This window comes from Amblyomma americanum, chromosome 7, assembly GCF_052857255.1.
Source record: "Amblyomma americanum isolate KBUSLIRL-KWMA chromosome 7, ASM5285725v1, whole genome shotgun sequence".
Taxonomy (NCBI): Eukaryota; Metazoa; Arthropoda; class Arachnida; order Ixodida; family Ixodidae; genus Amblyomma; species Amblyomma americanum.
Window position 1 is genome coordinate 143,706,366 of NC_135503.1, and position 11,941 is coordinate 143,718,306.

The following is an 11,941-nucleotide window of genomic DNA, read 5'->3' on the forward strand; positions in this document are numbered from 1 at the left end:
TGAGGATCGACGTCGGTACACACCGTAGGTCGCTTGGACTGAAGCCATCGGACCCTGCAGCAGTGCTAAGTGAGGGGAAACATCTCTTCAGCTCTTTTGACGAGATGGGCCGAAATATGGAGTGGTCTCTGGATCGGCGTTGAAGTTGTCCATACGCAAGGGCGGTTCCACACAGGGTCTCTCCATAATCGTAGCCCATGAAGCCAAAAAGGAGGCTGGATCTTCCACTTCGGTTGCAAGTTCCCCATCCAGGATACTGCGTATACACGCACTCTGGTTGCTTTTAAACAACTCCTGGGTTTTCGCATATTCCCTCCTCCTTCGGCGCCTTCCCATCGGAGCCTGTTGCTGTTGATTGCTCACCGCTCTACTAGTAGAGGGCGGCTGGTCCTTAAAAAAGTTATATCTTATATAGTTATTTTATTTCATATCTATGTTTATGTTTTCTAAATACAGTTTAGCAATATTCCAAAGTTCGGAGGCTTGAGAAGCCTTTGGACATTGGTCACTAGCTTCTTGAGCTCGTCCACCAACTCATCCCGTGCACTCTTGGCAGGGAGGGCAGAGTACTCATTATCCCTTTCATCATCACCAAACTCATTCCCCTCCGATCCCCTCCCCCCTCCGACTGCAGCATGTTCCCCTTTCCGTATTTCCTCGACTAATTTGCGGTAGTCGGCTGCTCTTCTATGGGACTTAATGCTGTCAAATGTTCGGTCTTTAAATTTTTCATGGAGCAACTGGTTTATATTCAAGACCGGACCGGCCAGTGTGAGTTCAACTTCCGTTTTTGCAAGTAAAAAATTGTCCTCCTTAGTCCATCTGGGTTTAACACGGGAAATAACTATGTCAGCATTGTACTGTTCAAAATGTGCCAACCTGCGGTGTTGGCTCAGTCCAACTTTGGTTTTATAGGTATTTCCGCAGTCTATACATGTATTGTGTGTTTTCAAACCCCAATCACAGGAATGAGGTGTGAGTACAGTACGCGGAGCAGCGACGCTGCGTCATTGGGCGAGAGCCATAGTTACTCCCGCCGTTTACCCGCGCTTTTTTGAATATTTCACGTTGACATTTAGAGCACTGGGCAGAAATCACATTGCGTCAGCACCAATGCTGGCCCTCGCAATGCTTTGTTTTCAATAACCAGTCGGATTCCCCCGGTCCGTGCCAGTTCTGAGTTGGCTGTTTTCTGCCGGCCGAAGCAAGAACCTCGGGCACGAAGCCCCCGGAACAAGCACAGCTGTGGCTTTCCACAGGAAGGTCCTGACGCTGGTCCGGGCTCGGCCGCACCGCTTTTGATGGCGGCGAGCCTGGCCCAGTCCCGGTGCAGTGCCATTCCTGCTTCTGGACCCCAGCCCGACCGGCTCAGCCCTCAGAGCCAATCCTTTTCCCAAGGTTACGGATCTGTTTTGCCGACTTCCCTTACCTACATTGGTCTAGAGACTAGAGGCTGTTCACCTTGGAGACCTGCTGCGGATATGGGTACGGTCCGGCACGAAAATCACACTCCCTCACTCGGATTTTCAAGGGCCGACAGGAGCGCACCGGACAGCGCAACAGACGCACTGCTCTACGGAGCCACAGTCCCTATCTCGGGGTGAACCCATTCCAGGGACTCGATCTCCTTACAGAGAACAGACAACTCTTCCCGGGGCTCCCATCGGCGTCTCCGAGCTGGTTTGCGTTGCCGCACTGGGCCCCGAAGGAGCGATCTCCGTAGCCGGGTTCGGGACTGTTAACCCGATTCCCTTTCGGTTGCAGCGGGGCGTCTCCGATTGGACAGACAGAGCTGCACAAACGCGCCTGCTTCTGAAAGGATTTCTCCTTTCCCTAAGGACTGACTGACCCATGTTCAGCTGCTGTTCACATGGAACCCTTCTCCACTTCAGTCCTCAAGGTTCTCACTTGAGTATTTGCTACTACCACCAAGATCTGCACCAGCGGCGGCTCCAGGCGGGCTCGCACCCGACACCTTCAACGCCCACCGCTGCGGCCCTCCTACTCGTCGCGGCTTAGCACCCCCACTGTTCGTGCTACTCTGCCAGCGACGGCCGGGGATAGGGGCGACGCTACAGCGCCATCCATTTTCGGGGCTAGTTGCTTCGGCAGGTGAGTTGTTACACACTCCTTAGCGGATTCCGACTTCCATGGCCACCGTCCTGCTGTCTTAAGCAACCAACACCCTTCATGGGCTCTCATGAGCGTCCCGACTCGGGCGCCTTACCCCGGCGTTTGGTTCATCCCACAGCGCCAGTTCTGCTTACCAAAAGTGGCCCACTTGGCACTCTCATCGCAGCGGGAGGCCTCAACCCAGAAGGCCTCCCTTACACCCATTGAAAGTTTGAGAATAGGTTGAGGACGTTTCGAGCCCAATGCCTCTAACCATTCGCTTTACCAGGTGTGACTGCTCTCCCATCGAGCGCCAGCTATCCTGAGAGAAACTTCGGAGGGAACCAGCTACTAGATGGATCGATTGGTCTTTCGCCCCTATACCCGGATCGGACGATCGATTTGCACGTCAGAATCGCTTCGGACCTCCACCAGAGTTTCCTCTGGCCTCGTCCTGCCCGGGCATAGTTCACCATCTTTCGGGTGCCAACGTGTGCGCTCTCGCTCCACCCCGGCGACAAGTGAGCGCCTGGGACGGGCCGTTGCTGCGCCCGAACCCCTGTGCGGTCCGGGATCGCAACGCTGCCCGCGAAGGGCCTTCACGTTTCATTGCGCCATTGGATTTCGAGAGACCCATTGACTCGCGCACATGTTAGACTCCTTGATCCGTGTTTCAAGACGGGTCGGGTGGGTTACCGACCTACTCGCCGCAAACCACGATAGCGCCTCCGCGGGAGAACTCCCCGCTCGCCCGGCTTCTCGCCGCCAACCCGCCGCCACGGGACCAACCCGGACAACGAGAGGCGACAAGCTTGCCCAGCGGGTCCTCCGCTCCGATTCCAGAGGGCGTCATCGTTCGGGACTCCCGACAGCCGGGAGAAGCCCATGGGGCCTGGACGGGGTGACGAACTCTTCGTGCACGGCAAGGTATAACTCCCGCGAACCGTCCCCGAGGGGACGAGCAGGGCACCTCCAGAGCCGGACTCAAAGTCGTACTTTTCCCATTTACCCGCGTCCGTCGCGACGTTCTACCGGCGGTGGAAAGTGTGCACCCCGGAGACCGCGTCCGCGCACCGGCAGCCGGAACAGCCCCCCGAGAGGAGCCGTTTACCCGACGCCGCCAGCTCGGCAGTCGTCTGAAGACTGAATCCCACCGCTTTCGAGCTTCGAGGGCCCACCCGTTTTACTCTAAGCGGTTTCACGTACTCTTGACCTCTCTCTTCAACGTTCTTTTCAACTTTCCCTCACGGTACTTGTTGACTATCGGTCTCTCGGTCGTATTTTGCCTTAGATGGAGTTTACCACCCACTTAGGGCTGCACTCTCAAGCAACCCGACTCACGGGAGGCTTCGTCCTGGGCGCGCAACGGCAGACACGGGCCTGGCACCCACTCTGGGACAAGCCCCTGTCAGGGGGACTTGCACCATCGCAAACTCCCGGGAACGTTGCCTCCCATACACCACATTTCCCGACCGCCTGCAAGGACGGGGGATTCGGTGCTGGGCTAGGTCCCGTTTCCGTCGCAGCTACTCAGGGAATCCCTGTTGGTTTCTTTTCCTCCGCTTAGTGATATTCTTAAATTCAGCGGGTTGTCTCGCCTGATCTGAGGTCGACACGAGATGTGCGCTGTCGCGTTCGATTCCGGCGCGGCCCAGCGCGCGCGCGCGTCCTTCCCCAATCGTCCGGCCGACGCCTTCCGCCCATTCTCCGCTCTCAGTCGGCAGCACCCTCGGCGACTGCGAGCGAGACTGGAAGGCGCCGCTGGCCGGCGCTCGGGACCCCGCGCATGCGGTTTGCGCGGATAACGCAGTTTCGAGCCCCCGACCGCCGCGGCCGAATTTTTCCCTGCCGCACCTCTCTTTCCCTCGAGAGAGCGACTTCGGCCTGGCATAGGGGCATCGTCAAGTTTTGCGTCGCCCCCGCCCCAACTGGATGGGCCCAGTTTTTCTCGGGGCAGAGACTGCGGAGCACTTAGACCGACGGCGGACTGCGCTCGCAACGAGATCGCGTCCGTTCGACCCTTACTCGACTTCGCGCCCGTTTGAGGAGGCGGCCCCTTTGCATAGGGTCCGGGGGGACCCCTTCGTCACCGCGCCACAGCGCGCCTCTGCGCCTCGCCCGAAACTGCCGCGCACGAAACGCTTTCGCGCGCCTGTCGCCTCCCCGCACCCAGCGCGAGATCTCCCTTGCGCGGGCGTGCCCGGACAGGGCGCTCCCGTCTCTGCGTTTCTCGCAGCAGTTCGGCTACACGTACGCGGGCCAGCGGGCAACGCTTTGCCGCCCGTCCACACGGCCTCGTCTCCCGTCGGGACCGTGCTTTCGCTGCAGGTAATCCCTTCCTGCAGCGGTCGCCTTCGGAGGTCAGACGCTCTACGGCTAGCAGCCGCCGTCCCGCGTTACGCCTTCTGCGCAGGGCGACCCGACTCGGCCGCTTGGAGCGCGGCTGAAGGGTTCGACCCACTCTCCTCTTTCGCAAAGTCTTTCAAGGGATCTTCGGCGTTTCGTACAGAGCCGTCCTCTTTGCCGACACGGTCAAAACGAGTCGCCTGCCACGCCATCCCCGGGCGCCGGCGTCTCTCTTGATATATGATCCGACCCTCAGACAGACGAACCCAAGGGCGCAATGTGCGTTCGAAGAATCAGTGCTCAGTGTGTCCTGCAATTCACACCAAGTCTCGCAGCTGGCTGCGTTCTTCATCGACCCGAAAACCGAGTGATCCACCGCTTAGAGTCGTGCATTTGGTTTGTTCAATTCCGTACAGTACAACCAGGGTTTTAGGCACCGGGCTCCTCCCCTGACCTCCCCGACTGCAGTTTTGTCCGGCAATTCCACGTTCCAGCAGCCGTCCGTTCGGCATGCTTGCGCGGTGCCTCAAAGCCGAGGCGAGCAAGGTATCTTCGAAGCTTGTGTGCGACAATGGCTTGCGCGTCGCTAGAGACGACGAAGCATTTGGCAACCCTAAGGCAGACGTGCACGGCGCTCTCAAGTTCCGGTCTTCGCTGGTGCCGTTTTTTTGCTGTTCACGGTTTGCTGTTCAGCCCGTTTTCTTTAAGCGGTCGCACGGGTCCGACGACCATCGGTTCACCAGGAAGCACACCGGTAACTTCGTCATCAATTGGGCAATAACACAGAGCTTTTGCGCCTTTCCCCGAGCCCGTTTGTTCTGCCGTTGTGTTCGCAGCGACGTCACCCCCGGACTCCCAAGCAGCGGTAGCTCTGTGTGGACGGTTCTTTGCCGCTCACCGCTGCGCCCTCTTTGGGGAAGGGGTCATCTTTAGCTCAGAAATGCCCCTCGAGTCCGCCGCCCCAAGGGTGCGCCCTCGTGCTGCGCCCTATCCGACCATTTCGCCAAATCATTGCCTCGCTTAAGAGACAGGCACCGCCTAGCCGTGGCTACGCAGCGCGTACTTGGACAGCCGCCAGACGGGCGTTCGTCAGACTACTCCCGCAACAGGAGTCCACCGGCCACAGTGCCATGGACGGCGTTTCGGTATCGCACCGGCAGACTACTCGAAGGCTGGAAAGGACGAAGCAGCAGGAGAACCCCGCTGCCGCAGGTGCGTTCGAAATGCGGGATTATAACCCCTCGTCCCTTTTTTTCCGGTGCCTCCTTTCGCCCCGCCGGCACGGCTTCAGACATCGCGCCCGCACTTCGAGACCTCTTGCGGCGGCCGTTCCTTATAAGTACTGGGCCGCACGCGTCCCGCCGCTTCCATCACTTCCCTAGGTATTTGATCCGAGTGGCTTCCTATGATTTTGCAGTTTTCAAATTCAGGATGACAAGCACTGCAAATGTCTGTACAAGGCTTTCTCGAGTTACTTTCAACGTACCTCTCCTCAACCTACTGTGCATGGAACGAGCACATTTACCTCCAAAAATCTGGAATACCCATAGGATCATGTTTAGCACCCATACTCAGTGACATTTTTCTCGCGTCTACAGACAGGATCTTGGCTTCCATCCTTCCCAGCTCATCTGTTATAAGGACGTTTCGGTATGTCGATGATTATCTCGTGGTCATAAATAGCCACAAGCAGGCGTTCCACTCAGACCTTCAGAATATTTTGCATACTTTCACTTCGACCATGTTCCCTCTAATCCTAACTCACGAGGTGCCAGTAGACAGCACTATCAGATTTCTTGACATCAAGCTGGAATTCCAGGGCCATCACATTAGTTGGAGCTATGAACCACGTAATAGGAAACCGGTGATTCATTACCATTCAGCTCATTCGAAATTAGTGAAGAGAGCAATCGCGAGTCTTTGCATGTCTAACGCGCTCAAGAGATCATGACCTCACAGCATGCTTTCCAGCTTTGACACACAATGCAATAGGTTATTAGGGGCAGGCTATCCCAATCACCTGTTAATCTCCGTCGCCCAGAAGCTTCAAAAGAGGATGAAAGGAAAAGAAAGAATAAATGAAGGAGGTAGAGACAAAGAAAAAAAGAAACAAAAAGTCGCAGTGATCCCTTATCTCCACGCTCTGTCCCATAATCTGAAAAAGGTCATGAATAAAGCAAAGGGGAAGGTGGTGTTTTCAGCTCCGGAAAAGCTTGCAAATATCTGCAACCGCGTTAACCCTCCTTCCAAGACAGCAAGAACATGCAGCAAAAAACATCGTAAACAATTCGTACCGTGTCAGAAGGAAGTAATCTATTCAATACCTTTAACTTGCAGAGACAAATATATTGGTCAGACGGGCAGATGTAGTAATGACCGATTGCGGGAACATAATAAAGCTGTGGAAAAGGGGGTAAACATATAGCAGCCCACATAGGAATTTGCAGTGCTTGTCATCCTGAATTTGAAAACTGCAAAATCATCCGAGTGGCTTCCTATGATTTTATAATAATAATAATTGGTTTTTTGGGGAAAGGAAATGGCGCAGTATCTGTCTCATATATCTTTGGACACCTGAACCGCGGCGTAAGGGAAGGGATAAAGGAGGGAGTGAAAGAAGAAAGGAAGAATAGGTGCCGTAGTGGAGGGCTTGAGGAAAAACGCTAAGGCGCCCGTGTGCTGTGCGATGTCAGTGCACGTTAAAGATCCTCAGGTGGTCGAAATTACGCCGGAGCAAAAGGAAAAACGCTAAGGCGCCCGTGTGCTGTGCGATGTCAGTGCACGTTAAAGATCCTCAGGTGGTCGAAATTACGCCGGAGCCCTCCACTACGGCACCTATTCTTCCTTTCTTCTTTCACTCCCTCCTTTATCCCTTCTCTTACGGCGCGGTTCAGGTGTCCAAAGATATATGAGACTGATACTGCGCCGTTTCCTTTCCCCCAAAAAACTAATTATTATTATTATAAAATCATAGGAAGCCACTCGGATCAAATAACTAGGGAAGTGTTGGAAGCCTTCGACATAAAATCCAATAAATACACCTGCGTCAGTGCGCCATCTGTAGTTTTATCAGAAAAAGAATTGGCGTACCTCTCAAGGAAGAAAAAACAAAACGGATGAATGTGTTAGTTATGTGCCTGGTTATCAGTTTCAAGCGCATGTCAGTTGTTAAATTTTGTTCACACTCTATAAATCCTTGTCACCTTCACATGCCTTCCACCTGTTGATTGTATTCGGTTGTTGGTTATTCATGGCACTGTACGTGTTATTCACGTGTCTTAGCGTTTTTATGGTTCTTTACACCATGGCTTGTCATCTGCTGAGTTTTATCTTGTTTTATCTTCACCCCTTACGGTTTTATCGATTTTATCGGCCATTTACACCTCTTTGACGTTGACTGCCTCTGATTGTATCTGCTACTTCCTTCCTATATATAGTGTTCACTTTCCGCTTAATAAAATCAGTTGTAAGTCAGCGCTCGTATCGTCGGTTCTTCCCTTGGTCCCTGTCCTGTGTGCGCTGTTTTTTCTAGAATCAGAACAGAGCATTGCAAGAGCCGACACAGATGCAACATATGTGTAGAAACTAACTGTGTACCTACCAAGAAAATTAAAACAAATGTGCGAAAGATATAAGCAGGAAAAATAAAATAAAAAACTATAGTGCATTTCCAAGGAAGTGACTTTTCGCTCGCTTACGAAAAGCAGACAGGGAAAGATGAATTAAATCGGGATGGGCTCCAGTTCAAATGCTGCGTAGCATAGTTGGTTCTGTTTCTTGGTTTCTGTATATTTGTGCGTCTAAACCCATATAGTTCGTGAATTTAGAAAAACAAAACAAAAAAAACATTGTTGTCGATTGGCTACTGGTTCCAAGAATGCCGCCCGACACGGTCGCTGGTAGTGTAACGTTTGTATAGGTAGTACTCGCTGAAGTAGGAATATGTGGAGTCATATCTTGAAAAATTTTCAACAAAGCGAATAGATCTCTTTTGCAATAAAAAGGGCCTTTCAAAATTACATTTCCCAGTGACTCCCCAGATAAGCGAACAATAGCGAAACCTGGAATGAACTGCACTGAAATAAAGCTGGCGCCAAAATGTCCGTTGGTCAGCGCCATCAAACTTTCCAAATGTTGAAAAGTGTTTGTTCGTTACATTGTCGAGAGCTTCGCCTCTTAGTACCCCCGCCCCTGTTTACATATCATCGACCGGGATTTCTGTTTTCGGTACTTGTAGAGTTTCCTCTACAGTACGCCAGGTCTTTTGCGGATCGCAGTGAATTCGTGAGAACCTTCCACTGCAGTGATGAATTCGAGATTTATATATGTCCGAACCTAATTTATTCCTATCTTATTTATGCTGTTCTAGAATTGACAGCTCTCTCGTTTATTTTGTTTTTTTTATATATGCCAAACAGATGATTTCGGCCTCTTATGCGCTTTACTAAAGCAGAAGTTTTTCGCAAGTTTTTGGCGCTTTTTTGCCCTTGGTTAACATTGCTACAGTAAAAGCGCAGCTCTATTATTTTTTGCGACTATTATGTACTAGATTAGGGTCAATTTCGCAAAGACAGTACACATTAGAGACCATGTGTTCATTTTTTTTTCCTGTGTTACAGGCTAAACCAAGGTGTAGTGATTTGTGCACACCATCTTGAAATAAAGCAAAAGGTGGTCACTAAAATCACTTAGCAAGACACCTGGGTCCTGTTCGTCGCAATTAGTCAAGCATAAATCAATTAGGGTCTCACTCGACCCCAAGTAGCACGTGTAGGCGCATTAACAATGTTAGAGAAACCATGTAAAGAAATGATGTCGAGAAAGTCACTTGTTGCCGCTGATTGTTCCAACACATGTTATGGTAAAATCGGCCATAATTACAATTGGTTTCTTATCGGTATGCTATCAAGAAAAGAACAAAATTCTTGCAAAGGGGGCCGATAACCAACCCCGAACACAGAACCGCTTCTAATGATAAAAATCGCAGACTTGAAAAACTGTACTTATATGAAAGATTATTTTTAACCTACAGTGCAACTCCACCGCCTTTATTATTTTTCCTAGACATTGTTCCGCACCTGTATCCTTCGACGCGGACGATGTCCGCAGTTTGTGCATACCATGTTTCACTGAATGGCAATATGTCAAAACTGCGGTTTAAAGAAGATAAAAAAAGAAATGTTGACCTCCTCATCCTTATTCTTTAAGCTACGCACGTTTGCGGAATAAAAGAAAAATGTGGACCGGGCTTTTGCGGCCGGCCCGTTTTAGAACATCGAAAGAACTAGAATCTTGGTAAACACGGTCTCGCGTTACGAATGGCATTCCTCGCACCAAGCAGCGCAGTCATCCCCATTTTACTCACGTCATTTTCATCTCGGATGCGAATGGCTCGCGTTCTGGCCTGCAGCCTTTCGCACAAGGACATGCCCGTTTTCCCGCCACGCGAACGCATAGCCCTTTTCTGTACCGTTTTCACGTGCCAGGAAATCAGACCGGCGCACACGTCTTTCTGCTTGGAAATAACTCGGACCTTCTATACTCCGTTTCATACTTAGCTGTCTACGCAGCCAAGGCTACGGTGCCTGTTTGCGATCCTCGTCCGCATCATAATATAGTGCGTCAAAAATAAAAATAGAAATGAATTGACAAGCAAAGTGAACAGTAGTTGATATTATAGTAGACCGATGGAAGTGTTTTATTTTGCAAATAGATTGATTTTTCTTTTATGTTTTCCAGAACCGAGTGACGCAGATTTTTCGTTTTCTCAGGCGCCGGCTGTATCAGGTTTTCGCAGCTGAGCCGACAGGTTTGTTTGTGAAAATGGCGTCGCTGTCACCTGCTCGCTTGTTTTCTTCCCCCGCTTCGACTTCGAAAACATCTCCTGTTCGCCTCTTTTCCAAGGTGAAGTCTCCAAAGTTTTCTAAAGACTGCAAGGCGGTGATAGTTAATGTCTACGCAAGCATAAGGAAGCTCCACCCCGAGAAGACTGTGCGTGACGTTCTCGCAATTGTGGGCGAGATGACCGGAGTGAGCCCTCGGACAGTTGTGAGGTTTAAGAAAGAAGGTCTTTCTGGCGGAGTAAAATATTTGAAGCCACACTGAATTCTATCACCCCACAATTAATGATTCATTGTGTGCAGCATGCGAAAAAATCCGTGAACGCCGAAAAACAGCGCCTCTCAGCACGTCCATTGCCAACTCTCACTTCACTTTCGTTTCCCTGCGGAAAAAGTTAACAGCACGCTTCTTATTAAAGAAGTCATTTCATTTTGATAACAAAAAAGGCCACTTATATATGGCTCGCATTTAGACTTTCTATCTAGAGATTCGACGAAAAAAGATAAAAAAAAGAACAAACCTACGCTGAGGATCGAACCTGGGCCCCCTCACAAAATGAACAAACATGCCCGCGCTTCGTACCACTCAGCCACGACGCGAGGCGGAGTGACACATTTTGTTAGTTTTTTTTTGACGGACTACTTCCGTACCTTTGGCTGTGTAGACAGCTATGTATGAAACGGAGTATAGGTGCTGTCTGCGAAGGAAAGGCGCGTTATAAATAAATGGTTTTACGGAAAGCGGAAGGCATCCGACAGAACGGACGAGACTTGGCACCTGAGACGGCCGCGAAAAATTCCGAAACGGTACCGGGGCGAACACTTATCGCTTGCCCTATCTTCCGATAGGGCAAAAGGAAAGAGACGTATGTGGCACCAAACCGTTCGCCGCTCCGAGGCCCATCCGCGGATGTTAAATTCGTAAGCCTCCGAAACAGGGTGCGGCCGTAAAAAATTCCCGAACTTGACAGTGTGCTTCATTTTCAAAGTCCAAACAAATCTACCGCGTCTGCTGGGGAGAATGGCGGAAAATTCAGTCCGAACAAATCTACCGCGTCTGCCGGGGAGAATGGCGGAAAATTCAAAGTCCGAACAAACCTACCGCGTCTGCCGGGGAGAATGGCGGAAAATTCAAAGTCCGAACAAACATACCGCGTCTGCCGGGGAGAATGGCGGAAAATTCAAAGTCCGAACAAACCTACCGCGTCTGCCGGGGAGAATGGCGGAAAATTCAAAGTCCGAACAAATCTACCGCGTCTGCCGGGGCGAACGCACCCCAAGTCCGCCAAACTGACTCTGGGGAAACGGGCAATTTTGCGGCGCTTAAGCTGCGGGGCGGGGCGGAAAATTAGCGACGCTTAAGCTCCCGAGGGCGAAAAATTCGAGCTGTTTAGATTTGTTTTTTTAGTTCTACATCTGTTTTTAACGATTTTAAATGGGACGTTATCGACAACTCATGTGGCAGGATCACCACCTTCCTGTATTAATAAATGTGACATCTGCACCCACCTCACATTCCCAGCTTAAACCCAGCTCACATTCCCTATTAGTGGGTGAACAATCCAACTTTTGGCGAATTCTGCTTCGCAATGATCGGAAGAGCCGACATGGAAGGATCAAAAAGCGACGTCGGTATGAACGCT

General features: G+C 51.2%; 2 pseudogenes; both read right to left on the minus strand.

Annotated features, from left to right (window-relative positions):
• The window catches only part of LOC144099633 (large subunit ribosomal RNA), a 7,243-nt pseudogene extending 3,519 nt beyond the window's left edge, over nt 1-3,724 (minus strand).
• Nucleotides 3,725-4,704: 980 nt separating this feature from the next.
• LOC144099664 (5.8S ribosomal RNA) lies at nt 4,705-4,845 on the minus strand (annotated as a pseudogene).
• Between the last annotated feature and the right edge of the window lie 7,096 nt (nt 4,846-11,941).